Source organism: Haematobia irritans, chromosome 3 (genome assembly GCF_050003625.1).
Source record: "Haematobia irritans isolate KBUSLIRL chromosome 3, ASM5000362v1, whole genome shotgun sequence".
NCBI classification, from domain to species: Eukaryota; Metazoa; Arthropoda; class Insecta; order Diptera; family Muscidae; genus Haematobia; species Haematobia irritans.
The window spans coordinates 155789302-155810577 of NC_134399.1; the positions used below are offsets into that span (position 1 = coordinate 155789302).

General features: G+C 31.0%; 1 protein-coding gene across 1 annotated transcript in view; it reads left to right on the top strand.

Annotated features, from left to right (window-relative positions):
* Positions 1–9775: 9775 nt before the first annotated feature.
* Positions 9776–21276, top strand: part of LOC142231651 (uncharacterized) — a 54264-nt gene continuing 42763 nt past the window's right edge. Inside the window, exon 1 of the mRNA XM_075302286.1 lies at positions 9776–10008. The gene's annotated coding sequence lies outside the window, so the exon portion shown is untranslated. The remainder of the gene's footprint in view (positions 10009–21276) is intronic.

Here is a 21276-nt window from a genome sequence, read left to right on the forward strand (position 1 = left end):
TTTAGATACAAATGCTTCAAATATAGGCTAGGACTTATTACGAACTTTTGTATCTTTAGTTTAAAGATTTGTTTTGGAACTAAGAAAATATTTTTATACCCTCCACCATAGGATGGGGGTATATTAACTTTGTCATTTCGTTTGTACACAGAAAAAAATATCACCAAAATATTTCCAATTAAAAAGTTAATTGAAGTTGAAAATTTTTTCAATTAATAAATTAATTGATATAATTAACTTTTTAATCATGGTAGAAAATTAAGTTAATTAAGTCAATGATTGAACATTTTAAAATTTTTAATTAAAAAATTAATTGATACAATTAACTTTTTAATCAAATTCGGAAGACTAATTCAGTTAAAAAAAGTGCTGATTTTTTTTTTAATTTTTAATGAAAAATGTATTTCAACCAATCATTTGTTAATCCAAATAAAAACTTTAAGCCAATTCAGAAAGTAATTAAAAATAGTTACCTTTTTAAATTAATAAATTATTTGAGTTTTGCAATCAACATCAATTAAAATTTGCTGAAAAAAATCAATTAATTTTTTAATCAAGAATTTTTTCTTTGCCCAATTAAAACTGTAATTGATACTATCATTTTCGTGATCGAAGACATTTCAATTAAAAAATTAATTGGATCAATTAATTTGGTGATTGAATCAGAAAAAAAAATTTTTTGTGTGTAACACATCGATATATTGCTCCAAGACCCCATAAAGTATATTCTGGGTCGTGATCCGTCCGTCCGTCTGTTAAAATCACGCTAACTTCCGAAGAAACCAAGCTATCGACTTGAAACTTGGCACAAGCAGTTGTTATAGATTTAGGTCGGGTGGTATTGCCAATGGGCCATATCGGTTCACTTTTACGTATAGCCCCCATATAAACGGGCCACCAGATTTGGCTTGCTGAGCCTCTAAGAGAAGCATTTTTTATCCGATTCGGCTGAAATTTGGTATATGGTGTTGGTATATGGTCTCTAACAACCATGCAAAAATTGGTCCACATCGGCCCGTAATTATATACAGCCCCCCATATAAACCGATCCCCAGATTTGGATTGCGGAGCCTCTAAGAGAAGCTAATTTCATCCGATCTGGCTGAAATTTAGTACGTGGTGTTAGTATATGGTATTTAACAACCATGCCAGAATTGGTCCATATCGGTCCATAATTATATGTAGGCCCCATATAAACCGATCCCCAGATTTGGCTTGCGGAGCCTCCAAGAGAAGCAAATTTCATCCGATCCGGTTGAAATTTGGTACGTGGTGTTAGTATATGGTCTCTAACAACCATGTCAGAATTGGTCCATATCGGTCCATAATTATATATAGCCCCCACATAAACCGATCCCAGATTTGGCTTGCGGAGTCTCTAAGAGAAGCAAATTTCATCCGATCCGGTTGAAATTTGGTACGTGGTGTTAGTATATAGTCTCTAACAACCATGCCAGAATTGGTCCATATCAGTCCATAATTATATATAGCCCTTATATAAACCGATCCCCAGATTTGGCTTGCGGAGCATTTAAGAGAATCAAATTTCATCCGATCCGGTTGAAACTTAGTACGTGGTGTTAGTATATGGTCTCTAACAACCAGCGTTGCCAATTTAGCTTTTTCCCGCTAGATTTGGCTTTTTTTGAAGACGTGTAGCGGGAAAAAAAATGCATTTAGCTTTTAGCTTTTTTTCTGGCTTTTTTTCATGACCCTTTTAGCTATTTTTGGCTTTTTTTATTTTCGACATGTTCCTATTGAAATATGAAATAATTCGAAGCTCAATTGAAGCATTAATAATTATTCCAGCCATTATCCGGGCATTTTTGGAGCAAATACACCTTGTTGTAAAGTTTTTTCCTCGTATTCGTAAAAGTTATCGTAAACTTTAAATCTACTATAACCATACAAATTCCTTATATAAACTGTCAGTAAATTATTAGGAATATTAGCATTTGACTCGTTTATCCTTTTTATGTTATTATAATATTCTAAATTTATTATGATATTACTAAACTAAAATAGTAGATGTGAATTGCTTTGTACACTAAAAAAACATTGTCGTGAGGCCAAAGATCTCATGTCCTTAAAATACGTCCGCGAATTTTGGTTATAATAGCTTTTGTGAATTTGTCTTATATAAACTTTTTTCCTTGTTGTTAATTGATTTAACTTAAAAGTGGGTATCTTTACATGAAATAAGGCTAGGGTCAATTCTACAAAATTCTTAAAATTAATTAAATAGTCTTTAAATTTGTGGAGTTTTGTATCTTGACCACAAACCAAAATAGGGTTCAAAAATAGAAGAGGGTTTTCAACATTTTATTTTAAAAACGTATACATAGAATAATTTCTACTTAAAGTAGAGTCTGAATTTGGAAATTTAAGTTTTCGTTAGCACGTTTTTAATGCACTGTGGTAGTTCATGAATAAAAAGCTGAAAAAACGAATAAGTTCAAATTTGACTCGGAATCAATACCAAAATCATTAGTGTTCAAAATCTTTGGAACCGAACATAGAAATAATATAATAATAATAAATAAAATAATAATAATAAAGTTTTGAATGTGGTATTATTTTTTTAACATAAAAATATGCAATAAAAAAATAAAATATTTATTAATGGAATGGATTTACATTTACGAAAATTGGACAACAATGGGTTTGTAGGGAAATTTTTGAATAAAAGTTATTCAGTATAAACTTGCAAGATAGTTAGAATGGGTTTTATTCTCTTGGGAAATATTAGGAGAAGTGTACTCGTTCACGAATTTATCACTAATTCAGTTAAAATGAAATATGTTGATATTTTCGAATGCAGTTCTATGTGACATTGTGCAATATATCGCACATTTGACTTGTTGATGATTAACCAGCTGATAATTGCAAGTTTACTGGGAAAAATGTTTTTACTAGGAAATATAAACGAAGGACTTCCAGTAAAAATTTGTGATAGTAATCCAAATGTATCGAGTACGCAAACAGAGCTAATATGACTTAGATTTTCTTACGGTCTCACAGAAATGGAAATAAAATGAATACAATTAAAATAATATGCATTTTAAGTGAAATAAAGCCTTTAAATTTGTTAAATTTCAATCAAAAATGTGACTTTTGATACAAAAAAATTTAGCTTTTTTTCTAGCTATTTTTTAAAATTTTTTAGCTTTTTTTGGCTAGTTTTTTGGACAAATCTAGCGGTTTTTGGTGAAACAATTCTGGCAACGCTGCTAACAACCATGCCAGAATTTGTCCATATTGGTCCATAATTATATATATCCCCCATATAAACCGATCCCCATTTGACCTCCGGAGCCTCTTGAGGGAGCAAAATTCATCCGCTCCGGTTGAAATTTGGTACATTTCGCTAGTGTATGGCCGATAACGGCCATGCCAAAATTGGTCCGTATCGATCTATATTATATAAATCAAACCCAAATACATCGATCCCCAATCACAGAAAAAAACACAATTGTCACTCGAGCCAAAAATAACTACCAAAAATTTATTGCCATAGAAAATGTTGTCAAAATTTTATATTTCTATAGAAATTTTTTTCAAAATTTTATTTCTGTAGAAAATTTTGTCAGAATTTTATTTCTCAAAATGTTATTTCTATAGAAAATTTATGAAGCATTTCATAGTTGGAGAGGAATATTTCGCAAAATCTTCCAAAACATCAAGACTTCTACCAATCTACCAATTAGTAAAAAATATGTAATTTTTGATAGACTCCTGTTCATAATTGTACTCGTATATAAACCCCATATATGTTAATTTTCACTTCCACGAATTTTTTTAGTTCTTGGCACCGTTTTCTGTAATACAAATATGTAATTTTTGATAGACTCCTGTTCATAATTGTACTCGTATATAAACCCCATATATGTTAATTTTCACTTCCACGAATTTTTTTAGTTCTTGGCACCGTTTTCTGTAATACAAATAATGTTGAAGAAGTTATTCAATTTTATATTTTTTTTTTAATTTTACCTTTTGCCAGGACGAGGAATCGAACCGAGGACCGTACAGTTTGTAAGCCAACACCATATCCATTGGGCTATGTAGCTGTAGCGATTATCGTTATAAGTTATATATGCAAACAAAACATTATTTAACAGAAACATACATTTGCGTGGAGCTATGGTTTGCATGTCCGCCTTGCATGCAAAGGGTCGTGGGTTCAATCGCTGCTCCGACCGAACACCACAAAATTTTTTTAATTTACTCATTTATATTTATACTATATTAATTTTTTATAATGAAACTTCGAAATGTGGGTTATTAAAGATTTACACTCAGAAACAGTGCTTGATATAAACGAAATTGACTGAGTTGTTGGATAAAATATTATTTTTTATTGCAAAAATAAAAATTTTGTAACAAAAACTCTGTTTGGTATAAAAGTTTGAAATTTTGGAAGGAATTCAAAAACTCTAACAAAAGAAGAAGCCACCGTGGTGCAATGGCTAGAATGCCCCCCTTGCATACACAAGGTCGTGGTTTCGAACCCAGCTTCGACCAAACACCAAAAATTTATTTCAGCGGTGGATTATCCCACCTCAGTAATGCAGGTGACATTTCTGAGTGTTTCAAAGCTTCTCTAAGTGGTTTCACTGCAATGTGGAACGCCGTTCGGACTCGGCTATAAAAAAGGAGGTCCCTTGTCATTGAGCTTAACATAGAATCGGGCAGCACTCAGTGATAAGAGAGAAGTACACCACTGTGGCATCACATTGGACTGAATTGTCTAAGTGAGCCTGAAATATCGGGCTGCCACTATACCTAACCTAACAAAATAAGAACGTAATGCCCGCTTTTGTTTTTGAAGGTGTCCGTCAACTCCTCTTGGACTACTTATTAATAAAGAGGAACTAAACTTTGTTTTTATACATTTTACTGTTTAATTTTTCACTATTACCTCCTTTTTCATTTTACTGTCGCAACTCCAACAAAAGTATTGTGCCCTTTCGTTATTTTTATGAAGATCCCTTTGTAATTTTTGTATATTTACCACCTTTTTTTAATGTCCTTTGACTGAATATTTTGACTTACTCGTCGTTCCGTTCTAATTTCTTTTAACGAACCAAGAAAAAATGTTGCCCATAATGCTAGAATGATAAACAAAACACATTTTTTCCAAATGTACTCTCTTGGTTCCGAATGTCTATTCTCTTTACTCCGAATGCCCATTCTAATATTCAAATTAAATAATATTTATACGGTGTTCTCACCAAGCATGTTTTGGGGTTTGAAATGTTTTCCCTTCATAAGCACTTCAAAACGAGTCGTTTTCGCCATACTAAAAAACAAGTTCAAAACACAAGTTTTCCTCCAAAACACGTCAATTTTAGAATGTGAACCCACCAAAATAACATACCCTATTCCCAATATATGTCAAAACATTGAAATAAATTTCATAGAACAAAAAAGAATAAACAAAGGCTTTGAAGAACATGGACATGTAAAATAACTTAAAAATTTGTTTCTCTTGCGTTCGCGGTAATTATTTGAACATACGTTGCATATATGTGAATTTAGAGTAAATGGGAATTTCGAGATTCCATGGCAACCGTCAAACTAAAACATCTCAACTCGGTGTGAACGTTGAAATGTTTTGGAAAAGCGAATGAGGAAAACGAGTCAGTGGAAACATAGCATTAGACTTAAGCATATCAAATTTTGGCCTTATCACAAAACAGTTTTCCGAAACAACATACAAGCGGTTTCACAGAAATTGCTCTCTTTTGATTATCTCGCTGTGTTATGTTGATATCTTTCGTCAACCCTCTCGGTTTTCATCTCTATTTCTTTCTCTATACTCTCTCTGTCGCTCTCTGAATCAAATATCACTACATATATATGTTTACTCGAAATTTGTAAATTTATATATGTTTACATTCACACATATTATTTTTATGAAACATTCATGCCCCAAACATAATATATTCTAACATATTAACATATGTGTCCCAAACATTTAGTTTTACTTTAGGAACATTGCATGTTTGCACTTAAATATATTGTGTTTAAAAATTGTACCCGAAACACATTTTGTTTATATTGGAACATATGAAAAACATATTTTTCTAACAGTGTAGTTAAAAAATTTCCCATAACATAGTTTACTTTTTTTCTGTGTACTAATAACCTTAAAAATGTCAAGCTTTACGATGGAGTAGTCAGTTGGCAGATTGCAACACTAGGGTTGCCCACTCCAAAGATTATAAATTGTAGGAAGATAGGAAATTAGCTACTGAGGAGATCGAACCATTTACCAGATTAGTTTAATACTCGAACCAAACCCGTATACGACAAGTATTGACATAGCATTAAAATACCAATAAAAAGAAATGAAGTGCACGAAATAAATTTCCATAAAGGGGAAAATCTAATTTTTTTGTTGTTGCGTAAAATTTAACATTGTTTCATTAAGAAACATAAATTTTTCATTTAAAAAATAAAAACGAAAAACAACAAAAATATTACAAACATGTATTAAACAAATCTGGTAAATGCAACATTTGGTATGACGCAAGCCAATTTCCTATATTACTCAAATCAAAACAAGTATATACGGCCGTAAGTTCGGCCAGGCCGAAGCTTATGTACCCTTCCTCATGGATTGCGTAGAAACTTCTAAACACTGCCATCCACAATCGAATTACTTAAGTTGCGGTAACGCTTGCCGATGGCAAGGTATCTTAAAACCTCCTAACACCATCTTCTAAATTGTATGTAAGTCCATACGTGGTATATATTAAATCGAAAAAGATCGATCCAATACGTATATAATTCAGTTTGACAAAGTAGACATAAAATGTTGTCAAAATTTTCTACAGAAATAAAATTTTAACAAAATTTTCTATAGAAATAAAATTTTCACAAAATTTTCTATAGAAATAAACTTTTGACAAAATTTTCTATAGAAATAAAATCTTGGTAGATTATTTTTGGCTCTAGTGGCAACCATGATTATGAACCGATATGGACCAATTTTTGTGTGATTGGACCAATTTTGGTATGGTTGTTAGCGACCATATACTAACACCACGTTCCTAATTTGAACCGGATCGGATGAATTTTGCTCCTCCAAGAGACTCCGGAGGTCAAATCTGGAGAACGTGTTATATGGGGGCTATATATAATTATGGACCGATATGGACCAATTCTTGCACGCTTTTTAAATATCATATACTAACACCATGTTCCAAATTACAACCGGATTGGATGAAATTTGCTTCTCTTGGAGATTTCGCAAGCCAAATCTGTGGATCGGTTTATATGGGGGTTATATATAATTATGGACCGATGTGGACCAATTTTTGCATGATTGTTAGAGACCATATACCAACACCATGTACCAAATTTCAGCCGGATCGGATGAAATATGCTTCTCTTAGAGGCTCCACAAGCCAAATCTGGGGATCGGTTTATATGGGGGCTATATATAATTAAGGACCGATATGGACCAATTTTTGCATGGTTGTTAGAGACCATATACCAACATCATGTACCAAATTTCAGCCGGATCGGATGAAATTTTCTTCTCTTTGTGGACCGATGTGGACCAATTTTTGCATGGTTATTAGAGACCATATACCAACACCATGTACCAAATTTCAGTCGGATCGGATGAAATTTGCTTCTCTTTTAGGCTCCGCAAGCCAAATCTGGGGATCGGTTTATATGGGGGCTATATATAATTATGAACCGATGTGGACCAATTTTTGCAGGGTTGTTAGAGACCATATACTAACACCATGTACCAAATTTCAGCCGGATCGGATAAAATATGCTTCTGTTAGAGGCTCCACAAGCCAAATCTGAGGGTCCCTTTATATGGGCGCTATACGTAAAAGTGGACCGATATGGCCCATTTTCAATACCATCCGACCTACATCGATAACAACTACTTGTGCCAAGTTTCAAGTCGATAGCTTGTTTCGTTCGGAAGTTAACGTGATTTCAACAGACGGACGGACATGTTTAGATCGACTCAGAATTTCACCACGACCCAGAATATATATACTTTATGGGGTCTTAGAGTAATATTTCGATGTGTTACAAACGGAATGACAAAGTTAATATACCCATCCTATGATGGAGGGTATAAAAACACTTCTGTAACATATACCACAAACACATTTTGCTTCAGGATTGGTCCAAACAAAATATTGTTTGTATTGTTCAAACATATTATGTTTCACCTTAGGGCATAACATATACTGGTAGTAGGTTAGGTTAGGTTATGTGGCAGCCCGATGTATCAGGCTCACTTAGACTATTCAGTTCATTGTGATACCACAGTGGTAAACTGGTGATACTGGTAGTAAGAAATTTTTATGAAATTTTCTTTGTGTGGATATATTTTTAAGGCGCCAATTGGTTACTTCCATTATTTTACTTGCAGCATACTCTCTAGGTCTATTTTTCTAAACACATATATGTTTATAGCCTATTTACAAATTAATATATGTTTGCATCTAAGCATATTATATTTACAAACATTTTATGTCCCAAACATAATATGTTCTAACATATTAACATATATGTCCCAAACATGTTATGCTAGTTTATGAACAGTATATTCGTCTATGTGGTAACGTTCAAATGTCACCATTTTTTCATTGAAACTAACGATTAATTCTCCACAGGGACAATATTTTACATATTTTCTTGTAGTATTCAATTCTCCCACTGTATTACAAAATAACCAACAAAAAAAACTTGGCATTTTGGTTCATCCCATTCATCGATGAAATGGACAACAAACAACTATGTAGCCTTGCATATTCTGTATCCATAGAGATATGCCAACATTTCCAAATATCTTTTGGGTAAAAAGGCGGAAAAGGTAGTCCACTTCTTTTTCTCGCTTAAGCAAGTGCCTTAACCGTTAATAGACATACACATCATGCTTGACAACAAGGTAAACTTTGAGGTCTTTTGTGGAATGTTTTTCCTTTTTTTCTATCGATGAGCCAGACTTTTCGCTGACTTGAAAATCCCCCTAAAGAAAATCAGCACGAGCATAGTAATGATGATGGTGATGGTTTACTAATGATGGAAAAAATCCACTAAAAATCAAGTTTTTGAATTTTCAATGGTAGTTTGGCCTAACGACACATAAAACTAACAAAAAATCCAGTTTAGATTATGAGGTGCTGATGATTGTTCAGCTGTTTTTGCGTAAAACGGCAAACCCAACAACAAAGTTTACGAAAAAACGGTGTCAGCAGTGTCAGTTAAACCAGATTGATGCCGTTTACCTTAATTCACTCAATACAACAACTTTCAATTTCAATATGAGTGAAAATGCCAGTCTTGGGGAGGGTTAAAGCTTTTTGTTGAAAAACATAAAGAGAACAGAATAAAATGACTTGAATGACTCTCTTGAAGAGTTTTTAATTTTATAGGCAAGAGAGTGATGAAGAGGTACATAGTTCACAAACATAAATGCTTATGAGTTCACTATGAATGTGTGATTTAAGCCTCCTTTGCATGGCACTTTTAAACTAATACACTTAACCAAGAAAAAGCCCCTAAAAACAAGTACAATGGTTGAATTTTGGTACTAAAATGCTACACAAGCATACACTGGAGAAGTCTAGCCGCTCTTCTCTGAGAAAATTATGTGTGAATGTTTTGTATGTGTGCAAACATCAGTCATATGTGTGAGGTGTTGATTTAGCTCACTTTTTTGTTTTTGGGGAGGTTTTTATTACACCAAACTGGCGTTTAAGCTTTAGTCTGTTGTGGTGTGATAAAAATACGTTAGTAATCAATTGCAACTCCAATAGCATAGACACAACTCGATATTATAGCGCGTCTATCTAGTCCCAGTGTTGAACAAATCGTAGATTTCTTCTTCTTTCGTTTTATTTTTTGGTTTTACCCCCATTTTCATTTCGTACCGAAACAGAGGATACTCGGTTAAAACGTGAACTAAAACACCGAAAACCGTTCAAAAGCCAACAACAAGCTTCAACGTTTCTACTAAAAAATGTATGTGTTAATTAAAATACAATGAATTAGCCAAAAACAAAAATATTATGCATAACCCAAGAAAAATGGATTTTTGTGAAATTGAAAAAAAATCAAAAAATCGAAAAACAAACGCTTGATAACATTATAAAGAAACTGCATAGTCATTAAGAAGAAAATGACTTAAAAAAATACAATCTACAAAAAAGAAAAATTTTTACAAAATCTACAATAATTTGAGCCAAGTTGAACTACTCGTATTTATAAAATCTATCAAGAATAGAACTTATCATAATGGTCAAGAATATTCTAACAAGTGCTTGTTATAACGAACAATACAACCGTTCTTTACCCATCCACTTTAACTCTAAAAAGCTTAACCAAGGACGTTTAATGAACTTCAGAGCCCCCAACAACAGTTAATCAACAGTTTATTTTGAATTTCGACTAGTTTCGTCTTCGTCTTCAATATTTGCGCAATTTAACGTTGTATGAAATTCGTGCTTGTAATCGATATTTTGTCTGAGCTTAGACACGAATTGTGTTGGTCACACCAAAAAACAAAACAAAAAGAATTGTGCGTAATTTTACTAGCGCCTTAGTATTGGCCACTATGTTTTGTGGAATTAGACATAAAGCAAATATTTTTAACAGAAATATAAATATTTTAAGATCGTTCGTAGAAATATTTTTCAATGTTGTAATGTCACTACATTTTACAAATAAACCAGCAAGAGTATCATCTATAGAATTCATATCATCACTCATATTACTGTTTTCAAATGTTTAAGTCTTAATTCTTAATTTAAAAAAAATATATCTTAATGAGATAAGAACTAGTTTTGTGAATTGAGCAATATTTCTGGTTCTGTTTAGATCATTTATATTTTTGCAAACAAACATCTATTTCATAACCAATATTTTTATTATTATTATTACATTTCAACTATAACATAAATGGATATGGGTAATAAAATAATATTTAGATTTGAATATAAAAAATTCTGCTATATTATTAGTATAGTTCAAAAATTATTTTCCAAATTTCTTTTGGCAGGTTCAAATATTGAGTTCGTTGCTTAAATCTTTAGAGAGTGATATTTAAATTTTCGAGTTCGTTGCTTAAGTCTTTTGCGTGTGTGTATATTTTCTAATAAACTTAGTATAGTTCAAAATTGTTTTCCAAATTCAAATCAAAATTGTTTTCCAAATTCAAATAGTTTTGCATAACATACATTGAGTTCGTTGCTTAAATCTTTATAGTTTCATATTCAAATTTATGAGGTCGTTCTAAAATATTTAATAAAATTTTTGAGTTTGTTGCTTAAGTCTTTTGTATGAATTATTTTTTGAATATAATAAATTTAGCATAGTTAAAAATTGTTTTCCCAATTTCTTTGCGGCAGCTGCTTCGGATTTTAAATGTTGAGTTTTTCGCTTAAATATTTGTAAATTTCTTTAAATTTGTTACTTAAAACATCAAAATTTTTTCATATTTAAAACTTAATGTTAGATACCGAACTACTATTGTAGAAGTTTTCATGCACGTTCGAAAGAATTTTAACGATTGTAATCACAAGGAAAGTGTCTACCCGCTTTTTAGAAATTTGCAAATATTTACTATCTTTAAATTTCGACTTTTACTGACTTGTCTGCAATTCGAAACATATTGCTCATAACACAATTATGCACATTTTATTAACCTGCCCGCAATTGCCGTAAATAAAGTTATTGTAAAGTAAGCCTTCGAAATTTGCACAGGTTGGTTTCTAAAAAATTTTGAATTCAATAATCACACAAATCAGAAATTAACATCCGGACCTTTTTTTAATTTACACGTACGTCACTCTCGGATGAATTATGTAAAGTACAAGTAATTAAGTATATTCGATTCAGGGTTAACTTCGTGTTTAAAAGTTGATCATTCGATATTTAGGCACTATATAACATCGATTTTAATCACGATCAAAAGTCGATTATTCGATTTTTCAAATCATTAAACGTCTGTTTTGATTTCTTGTATAAAGTAAACGATTATCGACTATTGTATCCCTATAGCATTGTCAACTACGAGAAATACAATTAATTTATAAGTATTCAAATGTTCAGTTAACACATATATATTTATATAAAAGTTATTTGAATTTTTCGTTAAACGTCGATTGGTCTAGTTAGGTTAGCTTCAAATGTCGATTTGGTCAACAATTTGAGTCAATTTTGAACAATATCAAAAGTCCATTAATATCTTTTATTTGATTTTTAAGATGAAGAGTGTTTTTACAACCAAAAGAAAACTTCGTTTATCTAAATGTTCATTCCTCAGAAAAGCAAACTCAATGTAGAAGATCAATTAGGAAATCGATAAATTTGAGGGCTGTATTAAAAGTGGATATGTTTTACCAAATTACCAAAATTTACCAGTGACTTTTGGACTGTTTTCGAAAAAGTTCACTAAATGAAGACTTTTCTTCTCTGAAGTATCGAAATTTTAGACAAACGCTAAACATTTTACTTTTACAGCAAATAAAAACGATTTAAAATAATCATTGTTTGGCATAAGTTTGAATTTATTTGCTGGTAAAAGGACGGAAAGTAATTTTTCTTCGGTTGCAGATTTTCAATTTTTTTTTATTTTATTGGCCAATTAAGTTGATCAATTTGTACTCAATATGTTTTTTTTAATACAGCCCTCAAATTTATCGATTCGCTAATTTAAATTTTTGATATTCTATATTGAGTTCTATTTTCTTATTTCAGTTTTATTTTGTCAGTAAACAATCTTCTTAGAATCAAATAAAAGACAATAAATACAACTGATTCATCGTTTGTCATAGGTTGGATTTATTTACTTTTAACATAGAAATACTTTGCCTAAACTTTCGTTCCGCCGGAAAATATTTTTTCATTTGGTGAAATTTGGAAAAATTTCAATTTACTTCTCGTTTAAAAGTCACAATCTTAGTCCGATTTCCCACATTCAAAGCTCATATAAAATGTTAAGACTCACAAATTTCTGTGTGCACAAACTGATGTGATAAAGATATCAACATTTCTATATTTTTGGTTTCTGTTTCTTCAAATTTGTTTCTTTGAACATATGCATGTACCTATATTCACTCGTAATGCGTTTATACTTGCTTGTAATATAATTACAATTGCGAATTTTATTTTCGGCCTTCATCTTATCACCTTCCACGATATATTACAAGTCAGTTCAAAGGTAGAATGACGATGTAAAAATAATTGCAAAAACGAAAAACCTATTTTTGAAACCCTAATGTAACTTGGAAGTACAGAAACCAGTATTTTTTTCATTTATGTTTATTACAGCCATTTTACATTAATGTCAAAGTTCAGCAATTATAATAAAATTAAAATTTTACTCTTTCTGGGTATGCCTAGGACTGCTAAATTAAAGGTAGTCTGCAATATTTGCCAAAAGTGTATAGATAGCCTCTACGTAGATTTAGAACTTTAACAGTTAATGCGAAAAAGTATTCCTGCTCTGGGAATGAAGTTCGTGTCTTAAGTCTTTTGTTCTTTAAAAATGTTATTCTATATATTCAATATATTAATTCATTATTTTGACCGAAAAAAACAAATAATTTCAGCATTCTATGAGGTATGTATTGGACATTCACATCAAAAGAAAAAATCTCAGGACTGTACATTAATGTCAGAGTTCAGCAATGATTATAATAACATTATAATATTACTCTTCCTTGATATGCCTAGGACTGCTAAATTGAAGTTAGTCTGCAATATTTGCCAAAAGTTTGAACGTGTATAGATAGCCTCTACGTAGATTTAGAACTTTAACAGTTAATGAGAAAAAGTATTCCTGCTCTGGAAATGAAGCTCGTGTCTTAAGTCTTTTGTTCTTTAAAAACTGTATTCTATATATTCAATATTTCTATATTATATCATTATTTTGGCCGAAAAAAAACAAATAATGTCAGCATTCTATGAGATCTGAATTGGACATTCACATCAAAAGAAAAAATCTCAGGATTTTCCCACATGCCAACTATTTAGTAAAATGGATGTCAATTTTACTAAACTGATATTTAAAAGGTAATCTGCAATATTTGCAGATTACATATTTTAATTTCCAAGCTCTTCGGTTTTTGTAACCCTAGCTCTGACACTATTTACTGTCTTCATTTCTCAATTAAACAGGTCCTGGGTCATTTTATTTTGTATTTTTTTTTCAAGAAGTGTCTGATTACTGAATCTAAAGTAGCATGTATTTATCAAAACCTGGGGTATAAGCGAGTAGAATGTGTTATTCATGGATAACGTGCTGTTACTATTCGCACCAGCAACTCCATTAAAATTCATCAATAGGATGTAGAAAATATTTCACAATTCATTCATCTCAAGGCCACGTTTCTGTGCTGTTTTTTTTTTTTTTTGGCACAACTTTGATATCCAACTAAAAATTGTTACTTAGTTTTACATCTCTGTTTTAGCGCATACCATTCACTTTTTCATTACTATTCAACAAGCTATTGTTTTCTATAATCTCCTAATAGACAAAAAAAACTTCACTATGCCCTTTGAAATAACATTGATAAGAATTTCAGTCCATGAAGCAAAATCTATCTATCTATGCCTTTACCCTATCTATAAAAATCTGAATATTTAATATTTGCTTTTCAATTAAATTCTAGTCAGGAAAAACACTTCATGCTATGGAAATGAACTGGATGACGTCGAAAACACGTGTTTGTATCTGAGTTGCTATTAGAGCTCAGAGGAAATAGACAACAATAAGTCTTTCAACACAGCAAAAAATTACAAGATTAGGTAATAAATTTTAAAAGTACTTATAAATATAAATATTGTATGTAAATCTTCACCAAAGCCAAAAATGCTTAAAAGCTATTAAATGAATACTATAAAGTTGACCTATGTATGTTGTACTCATGTTAACGCAATGACTAATGTTGTCAGACTAGGATGATTATTAAAAAAGTAGACCCTAAATTTGTTTGGACGAAAAATCCAGATGCATAGTTGGTTGATTAGCAAGGCGACACTGATCGGTAATTTTTTGCCATAAATTTTTTACCCATAATTTTTTTACCAACTAGATTATGTACAGAAGTCGTTTCAAAAATGTCATAAACATTCAGTTGAGATTTTCTATAGCATGCTCTTAAACTTCCAATATATATAGAATTTCAGGAGGAGTGAAACATGCTCCCTCATGAAAATCGATTGAAATGGTATGGTTCCGGAAATTAAATATAAAGTTTCTATACATGCACGGATGAAAAATACTATTTTCATATGTTTGGGTGTAAAAATTATATGTTTGGTACTCAAATTTTTTAACACAATATTTTTAAGTGCAAGTATATAATGTTCATAAACTAGCATAACATATTTGGGACATATATTATGTTTGGGACATAAAATGTTTGTAAATATAATATGCTTAGATGCAAATATATATTAATTTGGAAATAGCCTATAAACATATATGTGTTTAGAAAGAGAGACCTAAAGAGTATGCTGCAAGTAAAATAATGGAAGTAACCAATTGGCGCTTAAAAAATATATCCACACAAAGAAAATTGCATTGAAATTTTTTACTACCAGTGTATGCCCTAAGGTGAAACATAATATGTTTGAACAATACAAACAATATTTTGTTTGGGCCAATCCTGAAATAATATATGCTTGAAGCAAAATGTGTTTGGGGTATATGTTACAGAAGCGATTTTTTTTTTTGAGGGTGTGGAGCCTACATCATATTCTGGATTTATAAAAGCACTTTATGTTTGAATTTTAGAAGAGTCTTAAGCTGGTCGACTAAGCGTGCAAGATACTACAATAAAGTAATACATTTCATATGATTTGAAATTCAAATTCCATATATGGGCCCACAGAATGTAGATGGGAGATCGGTCTATATGGTGAACCAACACATACTATCTTTGACCTAGGATTGCTTGCAGAAAAGCTGTGTCAAAATTCATACCTATAGCTCCATTTTTGAAGTCTGTTGAAACAGACAGACGGGATTCGTTACATTTTCTAAGAATCGATGTTTTTATATGAAATGGCAAACATATTATACTCCCATCACCATCTTATAATGGTGCGTATAAAAAATTATACTGTGGCAACTCAAAGCAAATATTGAAAGAAAGCAAAATAAATATGAAAATATATGACATGCGTATGGTAACGTCGCAACATTCCAAGAAACTCACAAACTAAAAAAAAACCATGCAATAATGATAAAAAAAAATCATATACAAATTTACTCTTCGCCCTCTTCCCTGGACCTTTTTTGTTCATCTTTACAATCTGTTCATGACCAACCTCAATATGTTTATATTATATGTGAATGTATGCATATAATCACTCACTCACTTGACTACTGCCACACTTTTTTATTTCACCTCCATTTGTGGATGACATAATATTTATTTGAGCGCAAAGCAATTTTTTTCAACCTCAAAAGAAAACGGCAAATACTGAGGCAGACAAAGACGGACGGACTGAAGATATCCCGTCAACGATTGTTTCCTCAATCGGAGATGTGTGAGAGAGTTTTGAGCTTTTGTTTATGAAATTACGTCCGTTTCTTGCATTCTCATTTTTTGCCGGCTCTTGTGGCTATCACGCTTTCTTGAGTTGTTGTTTGCATTGAGCATGACTGTTAAGCATAATATAATCAACTACTTATTGCTCTTTTTTCTCGCTTTTACTTGTTGCCAGTAATTGTTATGTATATTTTTGTAAAATATTGTTGTCATAATTTAAGCATGCATGCTTTAGGCATATCACTTTGCCATAAACTGTTGTTGAATTACAACCCCAGATATATGCACTTTGTGTGATACTATACTCCCAGTATAATATATATTTAAAAAAAAAATGAGATGAATATTTAAGATTGAGTATTGAGAATTAGTGTAAAATGTTTGTTTCTTAAGTCTTTCGTTTTTCATGCTCACAGAAATGGGAGACATTTCTCAAGACATTATTAAAAACAAAACATTTTAGTTGATATATACATAATAGCAATAGGTGGGTGACATTTTCAAGACATTATTAAAAAAATATTTTTGTTGAAATTTAACATAATTTATACTTGAAGTCGAGTTTCATCTTGGAATTTTATTTTATTATATTTTGATTAACACAATTATGAAGGGCTTTTATACAACACTAGCCGTATACGACCGGCTCCGTTATGGCTTCCGGACTTATTTAAAGCTGAAAGGCTCTCCATTAATATACGCTGAAAAAAAACAGAGAACCTACCAGGAAGAAAATTGTTTTGGAAAATTTAGCTAATTTTTGGAAAATTTTAACTAAACAGAATTACAAACGCTGACATCACGCCGATATCAAAAAAAAAAAATAAATAAATATTCTTCGACAAATTCAATAAAATTTATTAGACATAATAAATTGTTCACTTCTTAAAGAAAATTTTGTAGTTTGAAGGAAAAAATTGAAGTTCCAAATTGCAAGAATTTCTTTAGTGTCATACGAAGTTCAAGATGCGGACATTGGTTTTAAATTTAAAAATTTAAAGAAATAATAACTTATTTAGTTAGAACTACGAATTTAGTAAAGTTCATTTAACGTACGCAAACAATTATTAAAGTAAAGAAAGCTTTCTCCAGACATAATAATTCCATAAACCAAAATAAAGTTAAATTGACTTTAGTGAAATAATAGTAAATTGATTTTCTTGTAATTAAAAAAAACATATTCTCAACCTCCCTGTGAAGAAATGGGAAAACAGAAAAATAACTAAACTAAAAATATATATATAATCAAAATGAGGCACTGTTTACAGCATCTCCTCCTCCTACAATGCCTATACATTTCACTTAAATTGAGAAAAAATAAAAGTAATTATAAAACGTCGGGCAAGGTGGAGGTCCCCTCTTCCCGGGCAAATATCAGAAAACTAATTACCGACTTTCTATTAGGGTCCACCCGCTAACTTTCCTGCAAATTCAAGAATTTTGGAGAATATAAATTAAATTTTGAATTTTATTTTCAGTCTACTTTAAATAAAAATCCCTCCCCATACAATAATCAGTAAACCAAGTGTCGACTTTTAGCTAAGAGACCAAACTCAACATCCCCCAAAAATGTTAAGAAAATCGAAGAGTTTTGGTTAATTTTTCATATTCACCTCACCTTACCGTAGCAATATGGTCTCCTCCATATTATCTAGTTATCCTCCCTCCACATTCTCTGAATAATTCAAGTATTTCGAAGAAGTTTGAGTTTTTACTATACCTAAAAAACGTCGGGCAAAGGGATGGGTCATCCATCCCCATCCCGAAGTAAATCGAAGAACTTTTCTTAGATTTTTCAAAAAGTCGTGCAAAGAGTGGTAATGTCCTCTATATTGTATATGGCATACATTTCTTCAATTTCTATATTGTATATGGTGTACGTTTTAAATTTAGTATAGACGAACCTGACATATGGCCCAGCCAATTTGGTTATAGCTTTTAGTTGGTTTGTTGCTGTTTAATCCGTCACATGGGCAACAGCATAAAACATTTTCAAAATTTGCAATATTTTCAACTCGCTTTTGAAGATGAGTATTCAAAAACGTCAAGAAAATAACGCAATATATATGCAGTCATTATCTCATCCATTTGATACCAAATACGTTAAGTTTTATTAGACCTCCTCGATATAGCACTTAAAGCATAAAATCCAATACTCAACCCAACAACACGCAATATTTCTTTGTGTGTAAAAACCAAAATTATTGTTAAGTGCAATTTTGAAGTCTACATTTATGTAGGTGAAGAATAGAGGAATGGGCAAAATTAATGGGGAATCATGATTATTTTTATTAACAAATTATTATTAATAGCATATACAATAATAAGGTTATAACACACACATAAACTTTATACAAAATAGCAATGGAAAGAGTTGTTGAAAATAAAACCGCTTCTCTTTTTCTCTCAAAACCTAAAGGCTATTTGATTTTTTATTCTATAACAATTGTCTGAATCTATCTATCTGCCACTTACCACACTTTGCTATCCACAGCTCTATTCATATTCATTGAGCTTTATAGGTGATTTTCGATACAACACTTGGCATGTCTCAAAACCAATTGTCTATGACTGATTGGAATACTCAATTGTCCATATTATTAACAACTTATATATATTATTATAGGGTTTATAAAGCAAAGGTGATACTTAACAAATTGGCACTGGATGAATCACACCAACATTTTTTTGCGCTTGTGTAGACGGCAATTGAGAAATTGCAAATAACAAGCTAAAACGAAAGACTTAAGACACGAACAAATAAAGCTCAAGGGTTTTCCATTGTTGGGTTGATGGTGATTGGTGTTATGAAAAGGGCTGATTCATGTTGATATCCAATTATATTAGTAGCATTTCGAATGCGTTTTATTGTTTTTTTTTTTTTTGGTGCAATGTGAAAGGAAGTTGAAACAGGTATTTTTTTGGGAGAAGGGATAACTTTATGTCGGTCGTTACTTGTTGAAGGCAATGTGCCTTTCGAAGTGCTGAGAAAATTAAAGGTATTGTAAAGGGTTTATAAACAAGTAAAAGAAGTATTAAATAGATTGTAATGAAACCTTTTAACAGGAAAGTATTTGTCAAAATGTTAACTAAACAGAAAAAAGTAAACAGTTTTATGGGAAACAATCATTCTTACTAATTTAAAAACCTGTAAAAAGTGTCTTTTGTTCTTTACTTAGCATTGTATTTATTTCTGCGGTCCTTGGTTCATTAAAATTGTTGAGATATACTTGAAATAAAGAAAATTTTAATCGGGCTGAGGAAACATTCCCAAAACATTTAAAATAAACTAAACCAAATTATTTTTTTTTAATAAAAATAAGTTAAATTTTAAAAATATTTAAAGGACACTTTTTTCTCTGTGTATTCTGAATGTATAGCAAATTAAAAAATCCGATTTGCTATATACTCAGGAATTGTGTAGCAAAAAATTGGAATGCAATTTTGTTCACAAATCAGCTAATCAAACCAAAAATAATACAACTTCAAAACCCAATATGAAAATTAGAATTAATTGTAATTTAAATCTACGTACGTTAAAATGGATTTGCAATTATAATTAAAATAGAAAACTACAATAAAAACTACAAAATGTCAACTTTTGAAAAAGTCGAAATTAATTTTTTTACCCACTGATGTTCCAAATTTGTTATCCCTCCTAAAACTTAATTTCTCTAGGTGATTATCTCCTTATTTGAATGATATTTGCGGTACTTTTTATGTTTGGAAACAAATTCGGCGAATACGTACACACAAAAAAATATTTTTTATCTTCAATCAATTTTTTCTTCAATTGATCCAATTAAGTTTTTAATTGAAATGTCTTCAATCACCGAAATAATAGTATTAAAAAATTAATTGATCCAATTAAAAACTTAATTGATACTATTAATTTTTGTTTCAATTAAAAAATGTGTTGAATCAATTAAATTTTTAATTGAAATCAACTAAGACTTTAATTAGAAAATTTTTCATGATTTTTTTTCTGTGTAATGGGATCGTTGTCATAGTACACTTTTCTTCACATTGATGTGTCTCTGATGTGTACCTGTGGATCAATTTTTTATCATTGTCACGATACGATACAAAAATACTCTCATATTGTGCTTAAGCAGTGTCAAATGTAGGCTGAAATAGTCTCTCGGAATTGCATAAACGGTAGTCATCACATTTCTTGCCTATTCACCGGGTGCAATCCAGTTTGTTTCTAAATCTTCGGTGTTTACCAAGGGACCTCAGTTTTCGTGTTACGCTGCTCTGAAACTATTTCTATTAATGGACGTATGTCTTAGAAGGAAGGCTAATTTTACACTGAAAAAAATATTTACGTGACATTAAAGACTACGCAACTTAAATTTTAGGATGCGAAATTTACAAAATATTAAGGACACATTTCTTTAAAATAATGAAATTTTAATTAAAACAAAGTTTATAATCTCTGCTTCAAATTTTTTTTCATTAAATATAGGACATAAATTTTGTAAATTTGCGTCGCTCCGTTATAGACCCATGTATTTGAACTAAGGTTAATTTTCCTTAAAGTAAGGAAACACATTTTTGATTTAAAGAACTTGTCCTTAAATTAACTGAACTATTGAAACTTTAAATTTAACATAAAAACACTCCAAATATAGGCTAAGGTTTACTTATGGGCTAAGGTTTACTTAGCCAATTTTGCACTTTTTTGTAACAAAGCAAACGTTGAATGTCCATTATAATTTCGATTTTT